Source organism: Schistocerca serialis, chromosome 7, assembly GCF_023864345.2.
Source record: "Schistocerca serialis cubense isolate TAMUIC-IGC-003099 chromosome 7, iqSchSeri2.2, whole genome shotgun sequence".
Taxonomy (NCBI): domain Eukaryota; kingdom Metazoa; phylum Arthropoda; class Insecta; order Orthoptera; family Acrididae; genus Schistocerca; species Schistocerca serialis.
In genome coordinates this window covers 603,284,160-603,309,177 of record NC_064644.1, presented here as the reverse complement: position 1 = coordinate 603,309,177, position 25,018 = coordinate 603,284,160, and the positions used below count along the sequence as shown (strand labels likewise).

Sequence of the window (25,018 nt, the reverse complement as noted above, 5' to 3'; positions counted from 1 at the left end):
GAATGGTTTTTGAAGCTGAAAGTAACTCTGAAATGAAATAAATGTGTTGTATTTGGAATTTTAGGTGTACATCGATATCGTGTGAGATGTGTAGGAAAGCAGCAGCTGTGCTAACTAAATACAAATAATGGTCGCTAATGCGGTGCGTTTCCAGCTGAAGGGCTCCGATTCACTACTCCATAAGAATAAAGTACCCGAAAAATGCACCAGGCGGCGCCTCCTTAGCTCAGTGGCAGAGCGCTGGTCTAGTAAACCAGAGGTCGTGAGTTCGATCCTCACAGGAGGCAAACGAATTTTGTAACAGCCCCTTCTACCGTAGCCCTTTCGAAAAAAGCGGTCAAGAATAAAAAAAATTATGAATGGGTGCGGTATTTAAGAAATGCTCTCGCAAATGAAAAGTGCGAATGGTGCTATTAAAGTAGGCACCAGAAACTGCTGCTTTTGGCAGTCTCTGGAGAATGCCGACGTGAAATACTTAGTTCTTGTGAAGTATTTTCTACCCCTGGTAGAGACCCTCGCGGTTGTCGTCGTCGTCGGCGCCGCCGCCGCCTTGGTAATAGCGGCAACTCGCCTTTGTATGACATAGGGTGAGGTACCTTCTGCAACCGACTGAGATGGCAGTAAGCGATTGAAGCTGATTTGCAACCTCTTGTTTGATCAGCGTCATAAGGGCTTGAATGTAACTTGCGATGGGACACAGCAAGAAGTAGCATCGCATTTATAGTACTGAAATTGGAGATGGAGAATTGCGTCAAAGATGGGAAATTCATTCCGGCAAGCGTACAAATGGCGAAAATGAGGTGTGTGTGGGGAAGCAGATTGCGCCAGTGACCGTGTGGCCTAATGGATAAGGCGTCGGACTTCGGATCCGAAGATTGCAGGTTCGAATCCTGTCACGGTCGACTTTTTCCAGTTCTGCAAAAGATGCATGCTGTTTTGCTGTGTTGTTTGAGTACTACAAAACTAGTTGAAAGTTGCTGCTGTCCGCTTCCTGGCTGCAAACCGGCGTCTACCTGAAGCACAAGCAAGACAAGGGGGTTCTGTAGCGAAATTTTCGGCACTGTTTCGATCAGGAGAGTTTTTGTTGGAACTACTGCGTCTGATTCAGGACCCAAGAGCTACGCCACAGGCGTCTGCGCACAGTCGAGCATGTGTGTTGAATAACGGTGCTGATAGCCACGTATCATTTCAAGTAGATTTGATTCCTTTCGGACACAATTTTTCATTGAATAGGATTGTAGCTCATTTGTGGCAGCAGGAAATAAGCTGTAGTGAAAAGGACCTTTCATAGATGGTCGCAGGTCCCATAAGTATTGTATGGCTCGTAATGCGTTGTGTGGAGCCCGGCTAGCTCAGTCGGTAGAGCATGAGACTCTTAATCTCAGGGTCGTGGGTTCGAGCCCCACGCTGGGCGGCGCGAAATTTTGTGTCTACGCGGATGCAACCTGCGCCCCTCTCGTGAGCTTTGCGTAATGAACGTAACGGGTTACGACGATGCCTAGCTTCGTATGAATATCAGAGGAATGGTTTTTGAAGCTGAAAGTAACTCTGAAATGAAATAAATGTGTTGTATTTGGAATTTTAGGTGTACATCGATATCGTGTGAGATGTGTAGGAAAGCAGCAGCTGTGCTAACTAAATACAAATAATGGTCGCTAATGCGGTGCGTTTCCAGCTGAAGGGCTCCGATTCACTACTCCATAAGAATAAAGTACCCGAAAAATGCACCAGGCGGCGCCTCCTTAGCTCAGTGGCAGAGCGCTGGTCTAGTAAACCAGAGGTCGTGAGTTCGATCCTCACAGGAGGCAAACGAATTTTGTAACAGCCCCTTCTACCGTAGCCCTTTCGAAAAAAGCGGTCAAGAATAAAAAAAATTATGAATGGGTGCGGTATTTAAGAAATGCTCTCGCAAATGAAAAGTGCGAATGGTGCTATTAAAGTAGGCACCAGAAACTGCTGCTTTTGGCAGTCTCTGGAGAATGCCGACGTGAAATACTTAGTTCTTGTGAAGTATTTTCTACCCCTGGTAGAGACCCTCGCGGTTGTCGTCGTCGTCGGCGCCGCCGCCGCCTTGGTAATAGCGGCAACTCGCCTTTGTATGACATAGGGTGAGGTACCTTCTGCAACCGACTGAGATGGCAGTAAGCGATTGAAGCTGATTTGCAACCTCTTGTTTGATCAGCGTCATAAGGGCTTGAATGTAACTTGCGATGGGACACAGCAAGAAGTAGCATCGCATTTATAGTACTGAAATTGGAGATGGAGAATTGCGTCAAAGATGGGAAATTCATTCCGGCAAGCGTACAAATGGCGAAAATGAGGTGTGTGTGGGGAAGCAGATTGCGCCAGTGACCGTGTGTCCTAATGGATAAGGCGTCGGACTTCGGATCCGAAGATTGCAGGTTCGAATCCTGTCACGGTCGACTTTTTCCAGTTCTGCAAAGATGCATGCTGTTTTGCTGTGTTGTTTGAGTACTACAAGAACTAGTTGAAAGTTGCTGCTGTCCGCTTCCTGGCTGCAAACCGGCGTCTACCTGAAGCACAAGCAAGACAGGGGGTTCTGTAGCGAAATTTTCGGCACTGTTTCGATCAGGAGAGTTTTTGTTGGAACTACTGCGTCTGATTCAGGACCCAAGAGCTACGCCACAGGCGTCTGCGCACAGTCGAGCATGTGTGTTGAATAACGGTGCTGATAGCCACGTATCATTTCAAGTAGATTTGATTCCTTTCGGACACAATTTTTCATTGAATAGGATTGTAGCTCATTTGTGGCCAGCAGGAAATAAGCTGTAGTGAAAAGGACCTTTCATAGATGGTCGCAGGTCCCATAAGTATTGTATGGCTCGTAATGCGTTGTGTGGAGCCCGGCTAGCTCAGTCGGTAGAGCATGAGACTCTTAATCTCAGGGTCGTGGGTTCGAGCCCCACGCTGGGCGGCGCGAAATTTTGTGTCTACGCGGATGCAACCTGCGCCCCTCTCGTGAGCTTTGCGTAATGAACGTAACGGGTTACGACGATGCCTAGCTTCGTATGAATATCAGAGGAATGGTTTTTGAAGCTGAAAGTAACTCTGAAATGAAATAAATGTGTTGTATTTGGAATTTTAGGTGTACATCGATATCGTGTGAGATGTGTAGGAAAGCAGCAGCTGTGCTAACTAAATACAAATAATGGTCGCTAATGCGGTGCGTTTCCAGCTGAAGGGCTCCGATTCACTACTCCATAAGAATAAAGTACCCGAAAAATGCACCAGGCGGCGCCTCCTTAGCTCAGTGGCAGAGCGCTGGTCTAGTAAACCAGAGGTCGTGAGTTCGATCCTCACAGGAGGCAAACGAATTTTGTAACAGCCCCTTCTACCGTAGCCCTTTCGAAAAAAGCGGTCAAGAATAAAAAAAATTATGAATGGGTGCGGTATTTAAGAAATGCTCTCGCAAATGAAAAGTGCGAATGGTGCTATTAAAGTAGGCACCAGAAACTGCTGCTTTTGGCAGTCTCTGGAGAATGCCGACGTGAAATACTTAGTTCTTGTGAAGTATTTTCTACCCCTGGTAGAGACCCTCGCGGTTGTCGTCGTCGTCGGCGCCGCCGCCGCCTTGGTAATAGCGGCAACTCGCCTTTGTATGACATAGGGTGAGGTACCTTCTGCAACCGACTGAGATGGCAGTAAGCGATTGAAGCTGATTTGCAACCTCTTGTTTGATCAGCGTCATAAGGGCTTGAATGTAACTTGCGATGGGACACAGCAAGAAGTAGCATCGCATTTATAGTACTGAAATTGGAGATGGAGAATTGCGTCAAAGATGGGAAATTCATTCCGGCAAGCGTACAAATGGCGAAAATGAGGTGTGTGTGGGGAAGCAGATTGCGCCAGTGACCGTGTGGTCTAATGGATAAGGCGTCGGACTTCGGATCCGAAGATTGCAGGTTCGAATCCTGTCACGGTCGACTTTTTCCAGTTCTGCAAAAGATGCATGCTGTTTTGCTGTGTTGTTTGAGTACTACAAAACTAGTTGAAAGTTGCTGCTGTCCGCTTCCTGGCTGCAAACCGGCGTCTACCTGAAGCACAAGCAAGACAAGGGGGTTCTGTAGCGAAATTTTCGGCACTGTTTCGATCAGGAGAGTTTTTGTTGGAACTACTGCGTCTGATTCAGGACCCAAGAGCTACGCCACAGGCGTCTGCGCACAGTCGAGCATGTGTGTTGAATAACGGTGCTGATAGCCACGTATCATTTCAAGTAGATTTGATTCCTTTCGGACACAATTTTTCATTGAATAGGATTGTAGCTCATTTGTGGCAGCAGGAAATAAGCTGTAGTGAAAAGGACCTTTCATAGATGGTCGCAGGTCCCATAAGTATTGTATGGCTCGTAATGCGTTGTGTGGAGCCCGGCTAGCTCAGTCGGTAGAGCATGAGACTCTTAATCTCAGGGTCGTGGGTTCGAGCCCCACGCTGGGCGGCGCGAAATTTTGTGTCTACGCGGATGCAACCTGCGCCCCTCTCGTGAGCTTTGCGTAATGAACGTAACGGGTTACGACGATGCCTAGCTTCGTATGAATATCAGAGGAATGGTTTTTGAAGCTGAAAGTAACTCTGAAATGAAATAAATGTGTTGTATTTGGAATTTTAGGTGTACATCGATATCGTGTGAGATGTGTAGGAAAGCAGCAGCTGTGCTAACTAAATACAAATAATGGTCGCTAATGCGGTGCGTTTCCAGCTGAAGGGCTCCGATTCACTACTCCATAAGAATAAAGTACCCGAAAAATGCACCAGGCGGCGCCTCCTTAGCTCAGTGGCAGAGCGCTGGTCTAGTAAACCAGAGGTCGTGAGTTCGATCCTCACAGGAGGCAAACGAATTTTGTAACAGCCCCTTCTACCGTAGCCCTTTCGAAAAAAGCGGTCAAGAATAAAAAAAATTATGAATGGGTGCGGTATTTAAGAAATGCTCTCGCAAATGAAAAGTGCGAATGGTGCTATTAAAGTAGGCACCAGAAACTGCTGCTTTTGGCAGTCTCTGGAGAATGCCGACGTGAAATACTTAGTTCTTGTGAAGTATTTTCTACCCCTGGTAGAGACCCTCGCGGTTGTCGTCGTCGTCGTCGGCGCCGCCGCCGCCTTGGTAATAGCGGCAACTCGCCTTTGTATGACATAGGGTGAGGTACCTTCTGCAACCGACTGAGATGGCAGTAAGCGATTGAAGCTGATTTGCAACCTCTTGTTTGATCAGCGTCATAAGGGCTTGAATGTAACTTGCGATGGGACACAGCAAGAAGTAGCATCGCATTTATAGTACTGAAATTGGAGATGGAGAATTGCGTCAAAGATGGGAAATTCATTCCGGCAAGCGTACAAATGGCGAAAATGAGGTGTGTGTGGGGAAGCAGATTGCGCCAGTGACCGTGTGGCCTAATGGATAAGGCGTCGGACTTCGGATCCGAAGATTGCAGGTTCGAATCCTGTCACGGTCGACTTTTTCCAGTTCTGCAAAAGATGCATGCTGTTTTGCTGTGTTGTTTGAGTACTACAAAACTAGTTGAAAGTTGCTGCTGTCCGCTTCCTGGCTGCAAACCGGCGTCTACCTGAAGCACAAGCAAGACAAGGGGGTTCTGTAGCGAAATTTTCGGCACTGTTTCGATCAGGAGAGTTTTTGTTGGAACTACTGCGTCTGATTCAGGACCCAAGAGCTACGCCACAGGCGTCTGCGCACAGTCGAGCATGTGTGTTGAATAACGGTGCTGATAGCCACGTATCATTTCAAGTAGATTTGATTCCTTTCGGACACAATTTTTCATTGAATAGGATTGTAGCTCATTTGTGGCAGCAGGAAATAAGCTGTAGTGAAAAGGACCTTTCATAGATGGTCGCAGGTCCCATAAGTATTGTATGGCTCGTAATGCGTTGTGTGGAGCCCGGCTAGCTCAGTCGGTAGAGCATGAGACTCTTAATCTCAGGGTCGTGGGTTCGAGCCCCACGCTGGGCGGCGCGAAATTTTGTGTCTACGCGGATGCAACCTGCGCCCCTCTCGTGAGCTTTGCGTAATGAACGTAACGGGTTACGACGATGCCTAGCTTCGTATGAATATCAGAGGAATGGTTTTTGAAGCTGAAAGTAACTCTGAAATGAAATAAATGTGTTGTATTTGGAATTTTAGGTGTACATCGATATCGTGTGAGATGTGTAGGAAAGCAGCAGCTGTGCTAACTAAATACAAATAATGGTCGCTAATGCGGTGCGTTTCCAGCTGAAGGGCTCCGATTCACTACTCCATAAGAATAAAGTACCCGAAAAATGCACCAGGCGGCGCCTCCTTAGCTCAGTGGCAGAGCGCTGGTCTAGTAAACCAGAGGTCGTGAGTTCGATCCTCACAGGAGGCAAACGAATTTTGTAACAGCCCCTTCTACCGTAGCCCTTTCGAAAAAAGCGGTCAAGAATAAAAAAAATTATGAATGGGTGCGGTATTTAAGAAATGCTCTCGCAAATGAAAAGTGCGAATGGTGCTATTAAAGTAGGCACCAGAAACTGCTGCTTTTGGCAGTCTCTGGAGAATGCCGACGTGAAATACTTAGTTCTTGTGAAGTATTTTCTACCCCTGGTAGAGACCCTCGCGGTTGTCGTCGTCGTCGTCGGCGCCGCCGCCGCCTTGGTAATAGCGGCAACTCGCCTTTGTATGACATAGGGTGAGGTACCTTCTGCAACCGACTGAGATGGCAGTAAGCGATTGAAGCTGATTTGCAACCTCTTGTTTGATCAGCGTCATAAGGGCTTGAATGTAACTTGCGATGGGACACAGCAAGAAGTAGCATCGCATTTATAGTACTGAAATTGGAGATGGAGAATTGCGTCAAAGATGGGAAATTCATTCCGGCAAGCGTACAAATGGCGAAAATGAGGTGTGTGTGGGGAAGCAGATTGCGCCAGTGACCGTGTGGTCTAATGGATAAGGCGTCGGACTTCGGATCCGAAGATTGCAGGTTCGAATCCTGTCACGGTCGACTTTTTCCAGTTCTGCAAAAGATGCATGCTGTTTTGCTGTGTTGTTTGAGTACTACAAAACTAGTTGAAAGTTGCTGCTGTCCGCTTCCTGGCTGCAAACCGGCGTCTACCTGAAGCACAAGCAAGACAAGGGGGTTCTGTAGCGAAATTTTCGGCACTGTTTCGATCAGGAGAGTTTTTGTTGGAACTACTGCGTCTGATTCAGGACCCAAGAGCTACGCCACAGGCGTCTGCGCACAGTCGAGCATGTGTGTTGAATAACGGTGCTGATAGCCACGTATCATTTCAAGTAGATTTGATTCCTTTCGGACACAATTTTTCATTGAATAGGATTGTAGCTCATTTGTGGCAGCAGGAAATAAGCTGTAGTGAAAAGGACCTTTCATAGATGGTCGCAGGTCCCATAAGTATTGTATGGCTCGTAATGCGTTGTGTGGAGCCCGGCTAGCTCAGTCGGTAGAGCATGAGACTCTTAATCTCAGGGTCGTGGGTTCGAGCCCCACGCTGGGCGGCGCGAAATTTTGTGTCTACGCGGATGCAACCTGCGCCCCTCTCGTGAGCTTTGCGTAATGAACGTAACGGGTTACGACGATGCCTAGCTTCGTATGAATATCAGAGGAATGGTTTTTGAAGCTGAAAGTAACTCTGAAATGAAATAAATGTGTTGTATTTGGAATTTTAGGTGTACATCGATATCGTGTGAGATGTGTAGGAAAGCAGCAGCTGTGCTAACTAAATACAAATAATGGTCGCTAATGCGGTGCGTTTCCAGCTGAAGGGCTCCGATTCACTACTCCATAAGAATAAAGTACCCGAAAAATGCACCAGGCGGCGCCTCCTTAGCTCAGTGGCAGAGCGCTGGTCTAGTAAACCAGAGGTCGTGAGTTCGATCCTCACAGGAGGCAAACGAATTTTGTAACAGCCCCTTCTACCGTAGCCCTTTCGAAAAAAGCGGTCAAGAATAAAAAAAATTATGAATGGGTGCGGTATTTAAGAAATGCTCTCGCAAATGAAAAGTGCGAATGGTGCTATTAAAGTAGGCACCAGAAACTGCTGCTTTTGGCAGTCTCTGGAGAATGCCGACGTGAAATACTTAGTTCTTGTGAAGTATTTTCTACCCCTGGTAGAGACCCTCGCGGTTGTCGTCGTCGTCGGCGCCGCCGCCGCCTTGGTAATAGCGGCAACTCGCCTTTGTATGACATAGGGTGAGGTACCTTCTGCAACCGACTGAGATGGCAGTAAGCGATTGAAGCTGATTTGCAACCTCTTGTTTGATCAGCGTCATAAGGGCTTGAATGTAACTTGCGATGGGACACAGCAAGAAGTAGCATCGCATTTATAGTACTGAAATTGGAGATGGAGAATTGCGTCAAAGATGGGAAATTCATTCCGGCAAGCGTACAAATGGCGAAAATGAGGTGTGTGTGGGGAAGCAGATTGCGCCAGTGACCGTGTGGTCTAATGGATAAGGCGTCGGACTTCGGATCCGAAGATTGCAGGTTCGAATCCTGTCACGGTCGACTTTTTCCAGTTCTGCAAAAGATGCATGCTGTTTTGCTGTGTTGTTTGAGTACTACAAAACTAGTTGAAAGTTGCTGCTGTCCGCTTCCTGGCTGCAAACCGGCGTCTACCTGAAGCACAAGCAAGACAAGGGGGTTCTGTAGCGAAATTTTCGGCACTGTTTCGATCAGGAGAGTTTTTGTTGGAACTACTGCGTCTGATTCAGGACCCAAGAGCTACGCCACAGGCGTCTGCGCACAGTCGAGCATGTGTGTTGAATAACGGTGCTGATAGCCACGTATCATTTCAAGTAGATTTGATTCCTTTCGGACACAATTTTTCATTGAATAGGATTGTAGCTCATTTGTGGCAGCAGGAAATAAGCTGTAGTGAAAAGGACCTTTCATAGATGGTCGCAGGTCCCATAAGTATTGTATGGCTCGTAATGCGTTGTGTGGAGCCCGGCTAGCTCAGTCGGTAGAGCATGAGACTCTTAATCTCAGGGTCGTGGGTTCGAGCCCCACGCTGGGCGGCGCGAAATTTTGTGTCTACGCGGATGCAACCTGCGCCCCTCTCGTGAGCTTTGCGTAATGAACGTAACGGGTTACGACGATGCCTAGCTTCGTATGAATATCAGAGGAATGGTTTTTGAAGCTGAAAGTAACTCTGAAATGAAATAAATGTGTTGTATTTGGAATTTTAGGTGTACATCGATATCGTGTGAGATGTGTAGGAAAGCAGCAGCTGTGCTAACTAAATACAAATAATGGTCGCTAATGCGGTGCGTTTCCAGCTGAAGGGCTCCGATTCACTACTCCATAAGAATAAAGTACCCGAAAAATGCACCAGGCGGCGCCTCCTTAGCTCAGTGGCAGAGCGCTGGTCTAGTAAACCAGAGGTCGTGAGTTCGATCCTCACAGGAGGCAAACGAATTTTGTAACAGCCCCTTCTACCGTAGCCCTTTCGAAAAAAGCGGTCAAGAATAAAAAAAATTATGAATGGGTGCGGTATTTAAGAAATGCTCTCGCAAATGAAAAGTGCGAATGGTGCTATTAAAGTAGGCACCAGAAACTGCTGCTTTTGGCAGTCTCTGGAGAATGCCGACGTGAAATACTTAGTTCTTGTGAAGTATTTTCTACCCCTGGTAGAGACCCTCGCGGTTGTCGTCGTCGTCGTCGGCGCCGCCGCCGCCTTGGTAATAGCGGCAACTCGCCTTTGTATGACATAGGGTGAGGTACCTTCTGCAACCGACTGAGATGGCAGTAAGCGATTGAAGCTGATTTGCAACCTCTTGTTTGATCAGCGTCATAAGGGCTTGAATGTAACTTGCGATGGGACACAGCAAGAAGTAGCATCGCATTTATAGTACTGAAATTGGAGATGGAGAATTGCGTCAAAGATGGGAAATTCATTCCGGCAAGCGTACAAATGGCGAAAATGAGGTGTGTGTGGGGAAGCAGATTGCGCCAGTGACCGTGTGGTCTAATGGATAAGGCGTCGGACTTCGGATCCGAAGATTGCAGGTTCGAATCCTGTCACGGTCGACTTTTTCCAGTTCTGCAAAAGATGCATGCTGTTTTGCTGTGTTGTTTGAGTACTACAAAACTAGTTGAAAGTTGCTGCTGTCCGCTTCCTGGCTGCAAACCGGCGTCTACCTGAAGCACAAGCAAGACAAGGGGGTTCTGTAGCGAAATTTTCGGCACTGTTTCGATCAGGAGAGTTTTTGTTGGAACTACTGCGTCTGATTCAGGACCCAAGAGCTACGCCACAGGCGTCTGCGCACAGTCGAGCATGTGTGTTGAATAACGGTGCTGATAGCCACGTATCATTTCAAGTAGATTTGATTCCTTTCGGACACAATTTTTCATTGAATAGGATTGTAGCTCATTTGTGGCAGCAGGAAATAAGCTGTAGTGAAAAGGACCTTTCATAGATGGTCGCAGGTCCCATAAGTATTGTATGGCTCGTAATGCGTTGTGTGGAGCCCGGCTAGCTCAGTCGGTAGAGCATGAGACTCTTAATCTCAGGGTCGTGGGTTCGAGCCCCACGCTGGGCGGCGCGAAATTTTGTGTCTACGCGGATGCAACCTGCGCCCCTCTCGTGAGCTTTGCGTAATGAACGTAACGGGTTACGACGATGCCTAGCTTCGTATGAATATCAGAGGAATGGTTTTTGAAGCTGAAAGTAACTCTGAAATGAAATAAATGTGTTGTATTTGGAATTTTAGGTGTACATCGATATCGTGTGAGATGTGTAGGAAAGCAGCAGCTGTGCTAACTAAATACAAATAATGGTCGCTAATGCGGTGCGTTTCCAGCTGAAGGGCTCCGATTCACTACTCCATAAGAATAAAGTACCCGAAAAATGCACCAGGCGGCGCCTCCTTAGCTCAGTGGCAGAGCGCTGGTCTAGTAAACCAGAGGTCGTGAGTTCGATCCTCACAGGAGGCAAACGAATTTTGTAACAGCCCCTTCTACCGTAGCCCTTTCGAAAAAAGCGGTCAAGAATAAAAAAAATTATGAATGGGTGCGGTATTTAAGAAATGCTCTCGCAAATGAAAAGTGCGAATGGTGCTATTAAAGTAGGCACCAGAAACTGCTGCTTTTGGCAGTCTCTGGAGAATGCCGACGTGAAATACTTAGTTCTTGTGAAGTATTTTCTACCCCTGGTAGAGACCCTCGCGGTTGTCGTCGTCGTCGGCGCCGCCGCCGCCTTGGTAATAGCGGCAACTCGCCTTTGTATGACATAGGGTGAGGTACCTTCTGCAACCGACTGAGATGGCAGTAAGCGATTGAAGCTGATTTGCAACCTCTTGTTTGATCAGCGTCATAAGGGCTTGAATGTAACTTGCGATGGGACACAGCAAGAAGTAGCATCGCATTTATAGTACTGAAATTGGAGATGGAGAATTGCGTCAAAGATGGGAAATTCATTCCGGCAAGCGTACAAATGGCGAAAATGAGGTGTGTGTGGGGAAGCAGATTGCGCCAGTGACCGTGTGGTCTAATGGATAAGGCGTCGGACTTCGGATCCGAAGATTGCAGGTTCGAATCCTGTCACGGTCGACTTTTTCCAGTTCTGCAAAAGATGCATGCTGTTTTGCTGTGTTGTTTGAGTACTACAAAACTAGTTGAAAGTTGCTGCTGTCCGCTTCCTGGCTGCAAACCGGCGTCTACCTGAAGCACAAGCAAGACAAGGGGGTTCTGTAGCGAAATTTTCGGCACTGTTTCGATCAGGAGAGTTTTTGTTGGAACTACTGCGTCTGATTCAGGACCCAAGAGCTACGCCACAGGCGTCTGCGCACAGTCGAGCATGTGTGTTGAATAACGGTGCTGATAGCCACGTATCATTTCAAGTAGATTTGATTCCTTTCGGACACAATTTTTCATTGAATAGGATTGTAGCTCATTTGTGGCAGCAGGAAATAAGCTGTAGTGAAAAGGACCTTTCATAGATGGTCGCAGGTCCCATAAGTATTGTATGGCTCGTAATGCGTTGTGTGGAGCCCGGCTAGCTCAGTCGGTAGAGCATGAGACTCTTAATCTCAGGGTCGTGGGTTCGAGCCCCACGCTGGGCGGCGCGAAATTTTGTGTCTACGCGGATGCAACCTGCGCCCCTCTCGTGAGCTTTGCGTAATGAACGTAACGGGTTACGACGATGCCTAGCTTCGTATGAATATCAGAGGAATGGTTTTTGAAGCTGAAAGTAACTCTGAAATGAAATAAATGTGTTGTATTTGGAATTTTAGGTGTACATCGATATCGTGTGAGATGTGTAGGAAAGCAGCAGCTGTGCTAACTAAATACAAATAATGGTCGCTAATGCGGTGCGTTTCCAGCTGAAGGGCTCCGATTCACTACTCCATAAGAATAAAGTACCCGAAAAATGCACCAGGCGGCGCCTCCTTAGCTCAGTGGCAGAGCGCTGGTCTAGTAAACCAGAGGTCGTGAGTTCGATCCTCACAGGAGGCAAACGAATTTTGTAACAGCCCCTTCTACCGTAGCCCTTTCGAAAAAAGCGGTCAAGAATAAAAAAAATTATGAATGGGTGCGGTATTTAAGAAATGCTCTCGCAAATGAAAAGTGCGAATGGTGCTATTAAAGTAGGCACCAGAAACTGCTGCTTTTGGCAGTCTCTGGAGAATGCCGACGTGAAATACTTAGTTCTTGTGAAGTATTTTCTACCCCTGGTAGAGACCCTCGCGGTTGTCGTCGTCGTCGTCGGCGCCGCCGCCGCCTTGGTAATAGCGGCAACTCGCCTTTGTATGACATAGGGTGAGGTACCTTCTGCAACCGACTGAGATGGCAGTAAGCGATTGAAGCTGATTTGCAACCTCTTGTTTGATCAGCGTCATAAGGGCTTGAATGTAACTTGCGATGGGACACAGCAAGAAGTAGCATCGCATTTATAGTACTGAAATTGGAGATGGAGAATTGCGTCAAAGATGGGAAATTCATTCCGGCAAGCGTACAAATGGCGAAAATGAGGTGTGTGTGGGGAAGCAGATTGCGCCAGTGACCGTGTGGCCTAATGGATAAGGCGTCGGACTTCGGATCCGAAGATTGCAGGTTCGAATCCTGTCACGGTCGACTTTTTCCAGTTCTGCAAAAGATGCATGCTGTTTTGCTGTGTTGTTTGAGTACTACAAAACTAGTTGAAAGTTGCTGCTGTCCGCTTCCTGGCTGCAAACCGGCGTCTACCTGAAGCACAAGCAAGACAAGGGGGTTCTGTAGCGAAATTTTCGGCACTGTTTCGATCAGGAGAGTTTTTGTTGGAACTACTGCGTCTGATTCAGGACCCAAGAGCTACGCCACAGGCGTCTGCGCACAGTCGAGCATGTGTGTTGAATAACGGTGCTGATAGCCACGTATCATTTCAAGTAGATTTGATTCCTTTCGGACACAATTTTTCATTGAATAGGATTGTAGCTCATTTGTGGCAGCAGGAAATAAGCTGTAGTGAAAAGGACCTTTCATAGATGGTCGCAGGTCCCATAAGTATTGTATGGCTCGTAATGCGTTGTGTGGAGCCCGGCTAGCTCAGTCGGTAGAGCATGAGACTCTTAATCTCAGGGTCGTGGGTTCGAGCCCCACGCTGGGCGGCGCGAAATTTTGTGTCTACGCGGATGCAACCTGCGCCCCTCTCGTGAGCTTTGCGTAATGAACGTAACGGGTTACGACGATGCCTAGCTTCGTATGAATATCAGAGGAATGGTTTTTGAAGCTGAAAGTAACTCTGAAATGAAATAAATGTGTTGTATTTGGAATTTTAGGTGTACATCGATATCGTGTGAGATGTGTAGGAAAGCAGCAGCTGTGCTAACTAAATACAAATAATGGTCGCTAATGCGGTGCGTTTCCAGCTGAAGGGCTCCGATTCACTACTCCATAAGAATAAAGTACCCGAAAAATGCACCAGGCGGCGCCTCCTTAGCTCAGTGGCAGAGCGCTGGTCTAGTAAACCAGAGGTCGTGAGTTCGATCCTCACAGGAGGCAAACGAATTTTGTAACAGCCCCTTCTACCGTAGCCCTTTCGAAAAAAGCGGTCAAGAATAAAAAAAATTATGAATGGGTGCGGTATTTAAGAAATGCTCTCGCAAATGAAAAGTGCGAATGGTGCTATTAAAGTAGGCACCAGAAACTGCTGCTTTTGGCAGTCTCTGGAGAATGCCGACGTGAAATACTTAGTTCTTGTGAAGTATTTTCTACCCCTGGTAGAGACCCTCGCGGTTGTCGTCGTCGTCGTCGGCGCCGCCGCCGCCTTGGTAATAGCGGCAACTCGCCTTTGTATGACATAGGGTGAGGTACCTTCTGCAACCGACTGAGATGGCAGTAAGCGATTGAAGCTGATTTGCAACCTCTTGTTTGATCAGCGTCATAAGGGCTTGAATGTAACTTGCGATGGGACACAGCAAGAAGTAGCATCGCATTTATAGTACTGAAATTGGAGATGGAGAATTGCGTCAAAGATGGGAAATTCATTCCGGCAAGCGTACAAATGGCGAAAATGAGGTGTGTGTGGGGAAGCAGATTGCGCCAGTGACCGTGTGGTCTAATGGATAAGGCGTCGGACTTCGGATCCGAAGATTGCAGGTTCGAATCCTGTCACGGTCGACTTTTTCCAGTTCTGCAAAAGATGCATGCTGTTTTGCTGTGTTGTTTGAGTACTACAAAACTAGTTGAAAGTTGCTGCTGTCCGCTTCCTGGCTGCAAACCGGCGTCTACCTGAAGCACAAGCAAGACAAGGGGGTTCTGTAGCGAAATTTTCGGCACTGTTTCGATCAGGAGAGTTTTTGTTGGAACTACTGCGTCTGATTCAGGACCCAAGAGCTACGCCACAGGCGTCTGCGCACAGTCGAGCATGTGTGTTGAATAACGGTGCTGATAGCCACGTATCATTTCAAGTAGATTTGATTCCTTTCGGACACAATTTTTTTTTCATTGAATAGGATTGTAGCTCATTTGTGGCAGCAGGAAATAAGCTGTAGTGAAAAGGACCTTTCATAGATGGTCGCAGGTCCCATAAGTATTGTATGGCTCGTAATGCGTTGTGTGGAGCCCGGCTAGCTCAGTCGGTAGAGCATGAGACTCTTAATCTCAGGGTCGTGGGTTCGAGCCCCACGCTGGGCGGCGCGAAATTTTGTGTCTACGCGGATGCAACCTGCGCCCCTCTCGTGAGCTTTGCGTAATGAACGTAACGGGTTACGACGATGCCTAGCTTCGTATGAATATCAGAGGAATGGTTTTTGAAGCTGAAAGTAACTCTGAAATGAAATAAATGTGTTGTATTTGGAATTTTAGGTGTACATCGATATCGTGTGAGATGTGTAGGAAAGCAGCAGCTGTGCTAACTAAATACAAATAATGGTCGCTAATGCGGTGCGTTTCCAGCTGAAGGGCTCCGATTCACTACTCCATAAGAATAAAGTACCCGAAAAATGCACCAGGCGGCGCCTCCTTAGCTCAGTGGCAGAGCGCTGGTCTAGTAAACCAGAGGTCGTGAGTTCGATCCTCACAGGAGGCAAACGAATTTTGTAACAGCCCCTTCTACCGTAGCCCTTTCGAAAAAAGCGGTCAAGAATAAAAAAAATTATGAATGGGTGCGGTATTTAAGAAATGCTCTCGCAAATGAAAAGTGCGAATGGTGCTATTAAAGTAGGCACCAGAAACTGCTGCTTTTGCACGTGCTTCAGGTTGGATCCCTGAAAGTGTTATTACTTATACGAGTGCGTTACCGTGTCGTATCGTTACAGTTTTTGCACTGCTTAACAGCGTTGGTATATCCGCTATTTCGGCGTTGGAGTTTTAGTAGTTAATACCCCAGAATAGCTGGGAAGTTTTTGGTGTGCGCAGTCCTCTCGCGCCGGGCCCCTGGCCATGTCAGGCGGACCCGCGCCCAGTATGGAGAAACTCGCGAAGCAGCCTTCGCGACCCTCCGACCCTGCCGCCCTTCGGGGAGAACCGCGTCGGAAAAGCCGCTCGTCCCGGCCCCCCGTCGCGCACAATGCTCTGCCCACCTCGCAACGGGCGAAAGATCGCTTGAATCGCGCCAACCGCCACAAATCACCGGTGGACACAACCGGCACTGAAACCGATCATCATGAAGACCGTCCACCGTCGCGTGTCAGGGTCCGTTCATCCGCGTCGTCGTCGTCGTCCGACGATTCACCTGACCGCCTAGTAATTGATCTTTCTCGTAGTGAGGCGGCGAACACATCGGCTCTGTCTGACCACCACCCGGCTGTACCTGCACCCCCCTCTACGCCGTCCCGCCACCGTGGCGAGTCTTCGGGACACCCTGACCCAGTCGGAAAGTCCTCTGGCCGTCGCTCCAGACGTCCCTCCGCCCACGCGGGCTGTGGTGGCAGCGGATCGTGCTCCGATACCCCCCTGCCGGGGGACGCCGCACCGGATGGTCCTGTGGATGAGGAAATGACTCATGCTCCCGACCCTCCTTCTCAAGAGATCCCGTCAAGCCCTCTGAAGAAAGAGCGGATACCCCCCATTGTGGTATATAATGTCACTAATTACACGAAACTGAACACTGAGCTCCAGCGGCTCATTGTCGGCCAATTGAGAGCTGTTTACCAAAAAGATCATGTGAAATACCTGCTTGACAGTAGGGACGACTATCTTACCATTCTCGACTTCGTAAAATCAAAGGCGATGCCTTACTTTACCCACCAGACGTCGGGTAATCGCCGCACCAAAATCGTCATCAAGGACTTGCCACCAGAGGTTACGGCAGAGGAGGTCAAGGAGGAACTGCTTCGACTCGATTTCGAAGATCCTTTGGTCCACCAGTATAGCAAGAGAAATCCTGAGACCAGGGCATTGATCCCCTGCCCTACCCACGTCGTCTCCCTTTCCCGGAGGGAGGACATAGAGCGGATTTACCAAATCCGGTATCTTCTGTACACGAAAGTCCGGATTGAATCGTACGAGGGCCGCAACGGGCCAGCCATCTGTCGCAAATGCCAACGTTTACGACATACTGGGAATTACTGTTCCCTGCCGTTGCGGTGTGTTAAGTGTGCTGGCCCACATTTAGTGGAGAACTGCACACTCCCTGCTTTGGAGAAACCTACCTGTGCCAGATGTTTGGGAACGACGCACGATCCCCACCACATGGCATCCTGGAGGGGGTGCCCTGTTTACCAGAAGGCACTGAAGTCTTCTCGTCCACCCAAAAAGAAACCAAGAACAAATCGACCTCCCCCACCGGTACGGGACATGACCAACTACCCTGTTTTGCGGGGTCAGCCTGGTGCACTGTCCTCAGCAGCCACTCTGGTACCAGCCACTCAGGCACCAGATGGTTCGGTGGCTCCTGTGCCCCTTCCTGCCCAGACTCCCACGACATCCTTTGCTGCTGCAGCCCGGTCTCCTCCTCATTGTCTGTCTTCCGTGACAGCTCCCACTGCTCACCAACTACAGGAGCCAGCTGCAGCTCCCTCCAGTCCATCTGTGGCTCTGTCTCAGCCCTCTGCCCCTACCCCCACTCTGCCTACTACTACACCTGCTCCTGCGCGCCGTAGGGGCAAGCAGACCACCCAGGACCCTGCCCCAGTGGTGGAGACTGATGCGTCCTTTCGGGCGGATATGCGTGAAATCCTCCAGGTCATCTCCTTTTTCACGAAACCCCACATCCGGGCTGTTATTCGTGACACTGCACAAAAAATCCGTCAGTCGGAGGACGGGCTCTCCAAGGTCATCGCCCTAGTGGAGGGGCTTAGTCAAATATTGTTGTAATGGCGAATGGACCTCCACACCACCACCAGCCCCCTCGGGATCTTGTCACTTGCATTTTTAATGCCAATGGCATAAAACGTATGAAGACAGAATTGAACACCTTCCTCCATGACTATTGTGTGGATGTTTTACTGGTCACAGAAACACACCTCAAACCGGCAGACGATTTCCGCCTTCGCAATATGGTGTGTTACCGCTCTGACCGCCTCGACCGCCGTGGTGGAGGCACAGCTGTATTCCTCAACAAAGCTCTTGTCCATACCCAAGAGATTCTCCAGCCAATGGAACACATAGAGGCCACAGCAGTTACCATCTCCACACGCCTTGGTGCGATTACCTTTGCAGCAGCGTATTTGAGCCCAAACAAGCCACTGCTGGAAGCAGATCTACGCACATTGTCATCCTTTGACAGGCTTATCATTGGGGCAGATCTCAATGCCAAGCACCCAGCTTGGCATTCTCGCGTGTCTAACCCCAAAGGCCGGCTCCTCCTTGACCTGGAGGATACTTTAGCACTATCAGTCTATGGCCCCCACGAACCTACCCATATCCCAGTCCGTACTAACTGCCAGCCAGACGTTCTGGATGTGGCCATCTTCAAAAACATCACTGCTCAGTTTTCGCTGGAAGTTATCCACGAACTGGCCTCTGACCATGAGCCAGTACTATTGCACCTCACCAATGCTGCCCTTTCATTTGATGCTCGTTCCACTGCGACCCTCACCAACTGGGACAAGTTTACCAGGGTTCTTAATAACACCACTCGACACGACCTCGATTTGACAACACCGGCCAATATAGTCCGTGCTGTGGATTACCTTACCACCAAAATACAGAAAGCAGTGAAACTCTCCACCTCCACTCCACCTCGAAATTTAACATCCCTGGACGACTTGCCCCCTCTGTTACGAGAGCTGAAGGTGCAAAAGAACCGCTACCGCCGGAGGTGGAAGCAGTTTCGTGACCCCCAGGACAAACGCCAAATGAGACGCCTCCAACGCGAATTCAGCCACCGGCTCGCCGAATGGAGGTCTGAACAGTGGGAGGACAGGATGTCCACTTTCCTACTCCACCAAAAATCTGACTGGGCTGTAATTCGCACCCTGCGGCGTTCTAAGCCAGCGACTGCCCATCCTATTCGCACAGCAGCGGGCTTGTCATATGATACCCTGCAAATTGTCGAAACGCTGGCAGATGCGTTCGAGGCCCAAAACTGCCCTCTGGTCCAGGACCTTTCTCCGAACGAACTACAGGAAGAACATGAAGTCCTGACAGCTGTTGCTGCATTCCGCAACCGCCCACCCCAGTCTGCTCCCCTTCTTACGTCCATGGCAGAAATTCAGCGCATCCTTCGACGGAAACGTGGCCGGTCGGCCCCTGGATTGGACGGAATTTTAAATGAACATCTTTGCCACCTTCCCCGCACACCACTCATCTTGTTCACCAAGATTTTAAACTGTTGTCTCACATCTGGCCTTTTCCCCCCTCAGTGGAAACAAGCCAAGCTGATTGCGATCCCCAAGAGGTTCAAAGACCCTACAGTCCCCACCAACAACAGGCCCATCAGCCTCCTAAACACTATGGCGAAGGTCCTTGAATCTGTGATCCTTCACCGACTTTCCCAACCTCTTGCAGCAGCTGGGACGATCCGTCCTGAACAGTTTGGATTCACTTCGCACCTCTCGGCTGAACTTCAGGTCCTACGGATCACTGAACACATCAGCAAAGGCTTCAACACTGCCAAGTCGACAGCTGCCGTTTTTTTGGACTTGCAAAACGCCTACGATAAAATCTGGCAAGACAACCTCGTACACAAGATGCTGACTCAGACCCCTATACCGGATATTTATGTCAAGATCGTGGATGACTTCCTCCGTGGTAGGACTTTCCTAGTGGCTCAACGGGGAATGCGTTCTGGCATTCGCCAGTTGTCGGCAGGCACTCCGCAAGGATCGGTGCTATCTCCCATCCTATTTAATATCTATGTCAATGATATGCCGGTCATCCCCGAGTGCCACCTTGCACAATACGCTGACGACACAGCGCTATACACCACTGGCCGCATTACCGACGCCGTCGTCGCCCGCCTCCAGCGACAGGTGGACGCCACTATCACCTGGTGCCGGACAAACAAAATAGCTCTCAATGCCGCCAAAACTACGGCAGTTTACTTCACGAAACGGCGCCCAGTCCTCCGCCGCAATATCTCAATTGCAGGTGTGCAGGTGCCCTGGTCCCCGACAACCACCTATCTCGGGGTCCAGATGGACCACAAGTTGCTCTTCCACTGTCATGCGGAGTATGTCACCACCAAGGGGCAAAAGCTAACCAGGGCTTTGTACCCGCTCTTTCGCAGTAGGGATCTTAACCTGCATACCAAGCTCCGCATTTACCGAACAGTTATCCTGCCTGCCCTCACGTATGGATCTGCTGCATGGGCCACGATTAGTGTCACCAGGATGCGGACATTGCAGCGCCTGCAGAACAAGGTGCTCAGGTGGAGCCTGAACGCCCCGCCACTCACGAGAATTGTTACTCTCCACGAGGAAGCAGATATCGTCCCCCTAAAGACGACCATACGCAACAACGCGCGGCGGCTCTATGAGAAAGTGGATGCCTTGCGGGACACTGTCCATGGGTTACGCCACGTTGGGACCACACTTCCACGCCGCTGGCATCGACATCCGGTTCCACTAACCATCCTAGAGGAAACGGATTCCGACCATGGCTAACGATAGGTCTGGCACGCCCACCACGGACGCATCCTTTGGCGGGACTAGCCCCCATTCTACGTCCAATACTTTCCAATCGTACCTGCCCATGTTAGGCTAAATTTTTCTGCCTGACTCATGTAGTACTGTCACCGTCAGAGGGTGGTACGGGACTACAAGTCCCACCGCCACACCTCCAAAGTGAATTGCAGTGATGCAGTCACTGCCCTGTGGAAATTTACTGCCTCACCAACACAGTTAGACCGCAATAGAACGGTGATGCTGTAATGTAACATATCACAAAAAAAAAAAAAAAAAAAAAAAAAAAAAAAAAAAAAAAAAAAAAAAAAAAAAAAAAAAAAATGCTGCTTTTGGCAGTCTCTGGAGAATGCCGACGTGAAATACTTAGTTCTTGTGAAGTATTTTCTACCCCTGGTAGAGACCCTCGCGGTTGTCGTCGTCGTCGTCGGCGCCGCCGCCGCCTTGGTAATAGCGGCAACTCGCCTTTGTATGACATAGGGTGAGGTACCTTCTGCAACCGACTGAGATGGCAGTAAGCGATTGAAGCTGATTTGCAACCTCTTGTTTGATCAGCGTCATAAGGGCTTGAATGTAACTTGCGATGGGACACAGCAAGAAGTAGCATCGCATTTATAGTACTGAAATTGGAGATGGAGAATTGCGTCAAAGATGGGAAATTCATTCCGGCAAGCGTACAAATGGCGAAAATGAGGTGTGTGTGGGGAAGCAGATTGCGCCAGTGACCGTGTGGTCTAATGGATAAGGCGTCGGACTTCGGATCCGAAGATTGCAGGTTCGAATCCTGTCACGGTCGACTTTTTCCAGTTCTGCAAAAGATGCATGCTGTTTTGCTGTGTTGTTTGAGTACTACAAAACTAGTTGAAAGTTGCTGCTGTCCGCTTCCTGGCTGCAAACCGGCGTCTACCTGAAGCACAAGCAAGACAAGGGGGTTCTGTAGCGAAATTTTCGGCACTGTTTCGATCAGGAGAGTTTTTGTTGGAACTACTGCGTCTGATTCAGGACCCAAGAGCTACGCCACAGGCGTCTGCGCACAGTCGAGCATGTGTGTTGAATAACGGTGCTGATAGCCACGTATCATTTCAAGTAGATTTGATTCCTTTCGGACACAATTTTTCATTGAATAGGATTGTAGCTCATTTGTGGCAGCAGGAAATAAGCTGTAGTGAAAAGGACCTTTCATAGATGGTCGCAGGTCCCATAAGTATTGTATGGCTCGTAATGCGTTGTGTGGAGCCCGGCTAGCTCAGTCGGTAGAGCATGAGACTCTTAATCTCAGGGTCGTGGGTTCGAGCCCCACGCTGGGCGGCGCGAAATTTTGTGTCTACGCGGATGCAACCTGCGCCCCTCTCGTGAGCTTTGCGTAATGAACGTAACGGGTTACGACGATGCCTAGCTTCGTATGAATATCAGAGGAATGGTTTTTGAAGCTGAAAGTAACTCTGAAATGAAATAAATGTGTTGTATTTGGAATTTTAGGTGTACATCGATATCGTGTGAGATGTGTAGGAAAGCAGCAGCTGTGCTAACTAAATACAAATAATGGTCGCTAATGCGGTGCGTTTCCAGCTGAAGGGCTCCGATTCACTACTCCATAAGAATAAAGTACCCGAAAAATGCACCAGGCGGCGCCTCCTTAGCTCAGTGGCAGAGCGCTGGTCTAGTAAACCAGAGGTCGTGAGTTCGATCCTCACAGGAGGCAAACGAATTTTGTAACAGCCCCTTCTACCGTAGCCCTTTCGAAAAAAGCGGTCAAGAATAAAAAAAATTATGAATGGGTGCGGTATTTAAGAAATGCTCTCGCAAATGAAAAGTGCGAATGGTGCTATTAAAGTAGGCACCAGAAACTGCTGCTTTTGGCAGTCTCTGGAGAATGCCGACGTGAAATACTTAGTTCTTGTGAAGTATTTTCTACCCCTGGTAGAGACCCTCGCGGTTGTCGTCGTCGTCGTCGGCGCCGCCGCCGCCTTGGTAATAGCGGCAACTCGCCTTTGTATGACATAGGGTGAGGTACCTTCTGCAACCGACTGAGATGGCAGTAAGCGATTGAAGCTGATTTGCAACCTCTTGTTTGATCAGCGTCATAAGGGCTTGAATGTAACTTGCGATGGGACACAGCAAGAAGTAGCATCGCATTTATAGTACTGAAATTGGAGATGGAGAATTGCGTCAAAGATGGGAAATTCATTCCGGCAAGCGTACAAATGGCGAAAATGAGGTGTGTGTGGGGAAGCAGATTGCGCCAGTGACCGTGTGGCCTAATGGATAAGGCGTCGGACTTCGGATCCGAAGATTGCAGGTTCGAATCCTGTCACGGTCGACTTTTTCCAGTTCTGCAAAAGATGCATGCTGTTTTGCTGTGTTGTTTGAGTACTACAAAACTAGTTGAAAGTTGCTGCTGTCCGCTTCCTGGCTGCAAACCGGCGTCTACCTGAAGCACAAGCAAGACAAGGGGGTTCTGTAGCGAAATTTTCGGCACTGTTTCGATCAGGAGAGTTTTTGTTGGAACTACTGCGTCTGATTCAGGACCCAAGAGCTACGCCACAGGCGTCTGCGCACAGTCGAGCATGTGTGTTGAATAACGGTGCTGATAGCCACGTATCATTTCAAGTAGATTTGATTCCTTTCGGACACAATTTTTCATTGAATAGGATTGTAGCTCATTTGTGGCAGCAGGAAATAAGCTGTAGTGAAAAGGACCTTTCATAGATGGTCGCAGGTCCCATAAGTATTGTATGGCTCGTAATGCGTTGTGTGGAGCCCGGCTAGCTCAGTCGGTAGAGCATGAGACTCTTAATCTCAGGGTCGTGGGTTCGAGCCCCACGCTGGGCGGCGCGAAATTTTGTGTCTACGCGGATGCAACCTGCGCCCCTCTCGTGAGCTTTGCGTAATGAACGTAACGGGTTACGACGATGCCTAGCTTCGTATGAATATCAGAGGAATGGTTTTTGAAGCTGAAAGTAACTCTGAAATGAAATAAATGTGTTGTATTTGGAATTTTAGGTGTACATCGATATCGTGTGAGATGTGTAGGAAAGCAGCAGCTGTGCTAACTAAATACAAATAATGGTCGCTAATGCGGTGCGTTTCCAGCTGAAGGGCTCCGATTCACTACTCCATAAGAATAAAGTACCCGAAAAATGCACCAGGCGGCGCCTCCTTAGCTCAGTGGCAGAGCGCTGGTCTAGTAAACCAGAGGTCGTGAGTTCGATCCTCACAGGAGGCAAACGAATTTTGTAACAGCCCCTTCTACCGTAGCCCTTTCGAAAAAAGCGGTCAAGAATAAAAAAAATTATGAATGGGTGCGGTATTTAAGAAATGCTCTCGCAAATGAAAAGTGCGAATGGTGCTATTAAAGTAGGCACCAGAAACTGCTGCTTTTGGCAGTCTCTGGAGAATGCCGACGTGAAATACTTAGTTCTTGTGAAGTATTTTCTACCCCTGGTAGAGACCCTCGCGGTTGTCGTCGTCGTCGGCGCCGCCGCCGCCTTGGTAATAGCGGCAACTCGCCTTTGTATGACATAGGGTGAGGTACCTTCTGCAACCGACTGAGATGGCAGTAAGCGATTGAAGCTGATTTGCAACCTCTTGTTTGATCAGCGTCATAAGGGCTTGAATGTAACTTGCGATGGGACACAGCAAGAAGTAGCATCGCATTTATAGTACTGAAATTGGAGATGGAGAATTGCGTCAAAGATGGGAAATTCATTCCGGCAAGCGTACAAATGGCGAAAATGAGGTGTGTGTGGGGAAGCAGATTGCGCCAGTGACCGTGTGGCCTAATGGATAAGGCGTCGGACTTCGGATCCGAAGATTGCAGGTTCGAATCCTGTCACGGTCGACTTTTTCCAGTTCTGCAAAAGATGCATGCTGTTTTGCTGTGTTGTTTGAGTACTACAAAACTAGTTGAAAGTTGCTGCTGTCCGCTTCCTGGCTGCAAACCGGCGTCTACCTGAAGCACAAGCAAGACAAGGGGGTTCTGTAGCGAAATTTTCGGCACTGTTTCGATCAGGAGAGTTTTTGTTGGAACTACTGCGTCTGATTCAGGACCCAAGAGCTACGCCACAGGCGTCTGCGCACAGTCGAGCATGTGTGTTGAATAACGGTGCTGATAGCCACGTATCATTTCAAGTAGATTTGATTCCTTTCGGACACAATTTTTCATTGAATAGGATTGTAGCTCATTTGTGGCAGCAGGAAATAAGCTGTAGTGAAAAGGACCTTTCATAGATGGTCGCAGGTCCCATAAGTATTGTATGGCTCGTAATGCGTTGTGTGGAGCCCGGCTAGCTCAGTCGGTAGAGCATGAGACTCTTAATCTCAGGGTCGTGGGTTCGAGCCCCACGCTGGGCGGCGCGAAATTTTGTGTCTACGCGGATGCAACCTGCGCCCCTCTCGTGAGCTTTGCGTAATGAACGTAACGGGTTACGACGATGCCTAGCTTCGTATGAATATCAGAGGAATGGTTTTTGAAGCTGAAAGTAACTCTGAAATGAAATAAATGTGTTGTATTTGGAATTTTAG

At 48.7% G+C, this 25,018-nt stretch overlaps 39 non-coding genes across 39 annotated transcripts; all 39 read left to right on the top strand.

Annotated features, from left to right (window-relative positions):
* The first annotated feature begins 215 nt into the window (after positions 1–215).
* Trnat-agu (transfer RNA threonine (anticodon AGU)) lies at positions 216–287 on the top strand. The gene has a single exon. It is a non-coding gene; the product is annotated as a tRNA-Thr (tRNA).
* A 542-nt stretch (positions 288–829) lies between these two features.
* Positions 830–902, top strand: Trnar-ucg (transfer RNA arginine (anticodon UCG)). The gene has a single exon. It is a non-coding gene; the product is annotated as a tRNA-Arg (tRNA).
* Positions 903–1,341: 439 nt separating this feature from the next.
* Positions 1,342–1,414, top strand: Trnak-cuu (transfer RNA lysine (anticodon CUU)). Its single transcript has one exon. It is a non-coding gene; the product is annotated as a tRNA-Lys (tRNA).
* A 322-nt stretch (positions 1,415–1,736) lies between these two features.
* Trnat-agu (transfer RNA threonine (anticodon AGU)) lies at positions 1,737–1,808 on the top strand. The gene has a single exon. It is a non-coding gene; the product is annotated as a tRNA-Thr (tRNA).
* Positions 1,809–2,350: 542 nt separating this feature from the next.
* On the top strand, positions 2,351–2,423 carry Trnar-ucg (transfer RNA arginine (anticodon UCG)). The gene has a single exon. It is a non-coding gene; the product is annotated as a tRNA-Arg (tRNA).
* Positions 2,424–2,862: 439 nt separating this feature from the next.
* On the top strand, positions 2,863–2,935 carry Trnak-cuu (transfer RNA lysine (anticodon CUU)). The gene has a single exon. It is a non-coding gene; the product is annotated as a tRNA-Lys (tRNA).
* Positions 2,936–3,257: 322 nt separating this feature from the next.
* On the top strand, positions 3,258–3,329 carry Trnat-agu (transfer RNA threonine (anticodon AGU)). Its single transcript has one exon. It is a non-coding gene; the product is annotated as a tRNA-Thr (tRNA).
* Positions 3,330–3,871: 542 nt separating this feature from the next.
* Positions 3,872–3,944, top strand: Trnar-ucg (transfer RNA arginine (anticodon UCG)). Its single transcript has one exon. It is a non-coding gene; the product is annotated as a tRNA-Arg (tRNA).
* A 439-nt stretch (positions 3,945–4,383) lies between these two features.
* Trnak-cuu (transfer RNA lysine (anticodon CUU)) lies at positions 4,384–4,456 on the top strand. The gene has a single exon. It is a non-coding gene; the product is annotated as a tRNA-Lys (tRNA).
* A 322-nt stretch (positions 4,457–4,778) lies between these two features.
* Trnat-agu (transfer RNA threonine (anticodon AGU)) lies at positions 4,779–4,850 on the top strand. The gene has a single exon. It is a non-coding gene; the product is annotated as a tRNA-Thr (tRNA).
* A 545-nt stretch (positions 4,851–5,395) lies between these two features.
* Trnar-ucg (transfer RNA arginine (anticodon UCG)) lies at positions 5,396–5,468 on the top strand. The gene has a single exon. It is a non-coding gene; the product is annotated as a tRNA-Arg (tRNA).
* Positions 5,469–5,907: 439 nt separating this feature from the next.
* Positions 5,908–5,980, top strand: Trnak-cuu (transfer RNA lysine (anticodon CUU)). The gene has a single exon. It is a non-coding gene; the product is annotated as a tRNA-Lys (tRNA).
* Positions 5,981–6,302: 322 nt separating this feature from the next.
* Positions 6,303–6,374, top strand: Trnat-agu (transfer RNA threonine (anticodon AGU)). The gene has a single exon. It is a non-coding gene; the product is annotated as a tRNA-Thr (tRNA).
* Positions 6,375–6,919: 545 nt separating this feature from the next.
* Trnar-ucg (transfer RNA arginine (anticodon UCG)) lies at positions 6,920–6,992 on the top strand. Its single transcript has one exon. It is a non-coding gene; the product is annotated as a tRNA-Arg (tRNA).
* Positions 6,993–7,431: 439 nt separating this feature from the next.
* Trnak-cuu (transfer RNA lysine (anticodon CUU)) lies at positions 7,432–7,504 on the top strand. The gene has a single exon. It is a non-coding gene; the product is annotated as a tRNA-Lys (tRNA).
* Positions 7,505–7,826: 322 nt separating this feature from the next.
* Positions 7,827–7,898, top strand: Trnat-agu (transfer RNA threonine (anticodon AGU)). The gene has a single exon. It is a non-coding gene; the product is annotated as a tRNA-Thr (tRNA).
* Positions 7,899–8,440: 542 nt separating this feature from the next.
* Trnar-ucg (transfer RNA arginine (anticodon UCG)) lies at positions 8,441–8,513 on the top strand. The gene has a single exon. It is a non-coding gene; the product is annotated as a tRNA-Arg (tRNA).
* A 439-nt stretch (positions 8,514–8,952) lies between these two features.
* Positions 8,953–9,025, top strand: Trnak-cuu (transfer RNA lysine (anticodon CUU)). Its single transcript has one exon. It is a non-coding gene; the product is annotated as a tRNA-Lys (tRNA).
* A 322-nt stretch (positions 9,026–9,347) lies between these two features.
* On the top strand, positions 9,348–9,419 carry Trnat-agu (transfer RNA threonine (anticodon AGU)). Its single transcript has one exon. It is a non-coding gene; the product is annotated as a tRNA-Thr (tRNA).
* Positions 9,420–9,964: 545 nt separating this feature from the next.
* On the top strand, positions 9,965–10,037 carry Trnar-ucg (transfer RNA arginine (anticodon UCG)). Its single transcript has one exon. It is a non-coding gene; the product is annotated as a tRNA-Arg (tRNA).
* Positions 10,038–10,476: 439 nt separating this feature from the next.
* Positions 10,477–10,549, top strand: Trnak-cuu (transfer RNA lysine (anticodon CUU)). The gene has a single exon. It is a non-coding gene; the product is annotated as a tRNA-Lys (tRNA).
* Positions 10,550–10,871: 322 nt separating this feature from the next.
* Trnat-agu (transfer RNA threonine (anticodon AGU)) lies at positions 10,872–10,943 on the top strand. The gene has a single exon. It is a non-coding gene; the product is annotated as a tRNA-Thr (tRNA).
* Positions 10,944–11,485: 542 nt separating this feature from the next.
* On the top strand, positions 11,486–11,558 carry Trnar-ucg (transfer RNA arginine (anticodon UCG)). The gene has a single exon. It is a non-coding gene; the product is annotated as a tRNA-Arg (tRNA).
* Positions 11,559–11,997: 439 nt separating this feature from the next.
* Positions 11,998–12,070, top strand: Trnak-cuu (transfer RNA lysine (anticodon CUU)). The gene has a single exon. It is a non-coding gene; the product is annotated as a tRNA-Lys (tRNA).
* A 322-nt stretch (positions 12,071–12,392) lies between these two features.
* Positions 12,393–12,464, top strand: Trnat-agu (transfer RNA threonine (anticodon AGU)). Its single transcript has one exon. It is a non-coding gene; the product is annotated as a tRNA-Thr (tRNA).
* A 545-nt stretch (positions 12,465–13,009) lies between these two features.
* Positions 13,010–13,082, top strand: Trnar-ucg (transfer RNA arginine (anticodon UCG)). Its single transcript has one exon. It is a non-coding gene; the product is annotated as a tRNA-Arg (tRNA).
* A 439-nt stretch (positions 13,083–13,521) lies between these two features.
* Trnak-cuu (transfer RNA lysine (anticodon CUU)) lies at positions 13,522–13,594 on the top strand. The gene has a single exon. It is a non-coding gene; the product is annotated as a tRNA-Lys (tRNA).
* A 322-nt stretch (positions 13,595–13,916) lies between these two features.
* On the top strand, positions 13,917–13,988 carry Trnat-agu (transfer RNA threonine (anticodon AGU)). The gene has a single exon. It is a non-coding gene; the product is annotated as a tRNA-Thr (tRNA).
* Positions 13,989–14,533: 545 nt separating this feature from the next.
* On the top strand, positions 14,534–14,606 carry Trnar-ucg (transfer RNA arginine (anticodon UCG)). The gene has a single exon. It is a non-coding gene; the product is annotated as a tRNA-Arg (tRNA).
* A 443-nt stretch (positions 14,607–15,049) lies between these two features.
* Trnak-cuu (transfer RNA lysine (anticodon CUU)) lies at positions 15,050–15,122 on the top strand. The gene has a single exon. It is a non-coding gene; the product is annotated as a tRNA-Lys (tRNA).
* A 322-nt stretch (positions 15,123–15,444) lies between these two features.
* Positions 15,445–15,516, top strand: Trnat-agu (transfer RNA threonine (anticodon AGU)). Its single transcript has one exon. It is a non-coding gene; the product is annotated as a tRNA-Thr (tRNA).
* A 5,701-nt stretch (positions 15,517–21,217) lies between these two features.
* Positions 21,218–21,290, top strand: Trnar-ucg (transfer RNA arginine (anticodon UCG)). The gene has a single exon. It is a non-coding gene; the product is annotated as a tRNA-Arg (tRNA).
* Positions 21,291–21,729: 439 nt separating this feature from the next.
* Positions 21,730–21,802, top strand: Trnak-cuu (transfer RNA lysine (anticodon CUU)). The gene has a single exon. It is a non-coding gene; the product is annotated as a tRNA-Lys (tRNA).
* Positions 21,803–22,124: 322 nt separating this feature from the next.
* Trnat-agu (transfer RNA threonine (anticodon AGU)) lies at positions 22,125–22,196 on the top strand. The gene has a single exon. It is a non-coding gene; the product is annotated as a tRNA-Thr (tRNA).
* A 545-nt stretch (positions 22,197–22,741) lies between these two features.
* Positions 22,742–22,814, top strand: Trnar-ucg (transfer RNA arginine (anticodon UCG)). The gene has a single exon. It is a non-coding gene; the product is annotated as a tRNA-Arg (tRNA).
* Positions 22,815–23,253: 439 nt separating this feature from the next.
* Positions 23,254–23,326, top strand: Trnak-cuu (transfer RNA lysine (anticodon CUU)). The gene has a single exon. It is a non-coding gene; the product is annotated as a tRNA-Lys (tRNA).
* Positions 23,327–23,648: 322 nt separating this feature from the next.
* Positions 23,649–23,720, top strand: Trnat-agu (transfer RNA threonine (anticodon AGU)). The gene has a single exon. It is a non-coding gene; the product is annotated as a tRNA-Thr (tRNA).
* A 542-nt stretch (positions 23,721–24,262) lies between these two features.
* Trnar-ucg (transfer RNA arginine (anticodon UCG)) lies at positions 24,263–24,335 on the top strand. Its single transcript has one exon. It is a non-coding gene; the product is annotated as a tRNA-Arg (tRNA).
* Positions 24,336–24,774: 439 nt separating this feature from the next.
* Positions 24,775–24,847, top strand: Trnak-cuu (transfer RNA lysine (anticodon CUU)). The gene has a single exon. It is a non-coding gene; the product is annotated as a tRNA-Lys (tRNA).
* Positions 24,848–25,018: the final 171 nt, after the last annotated feature.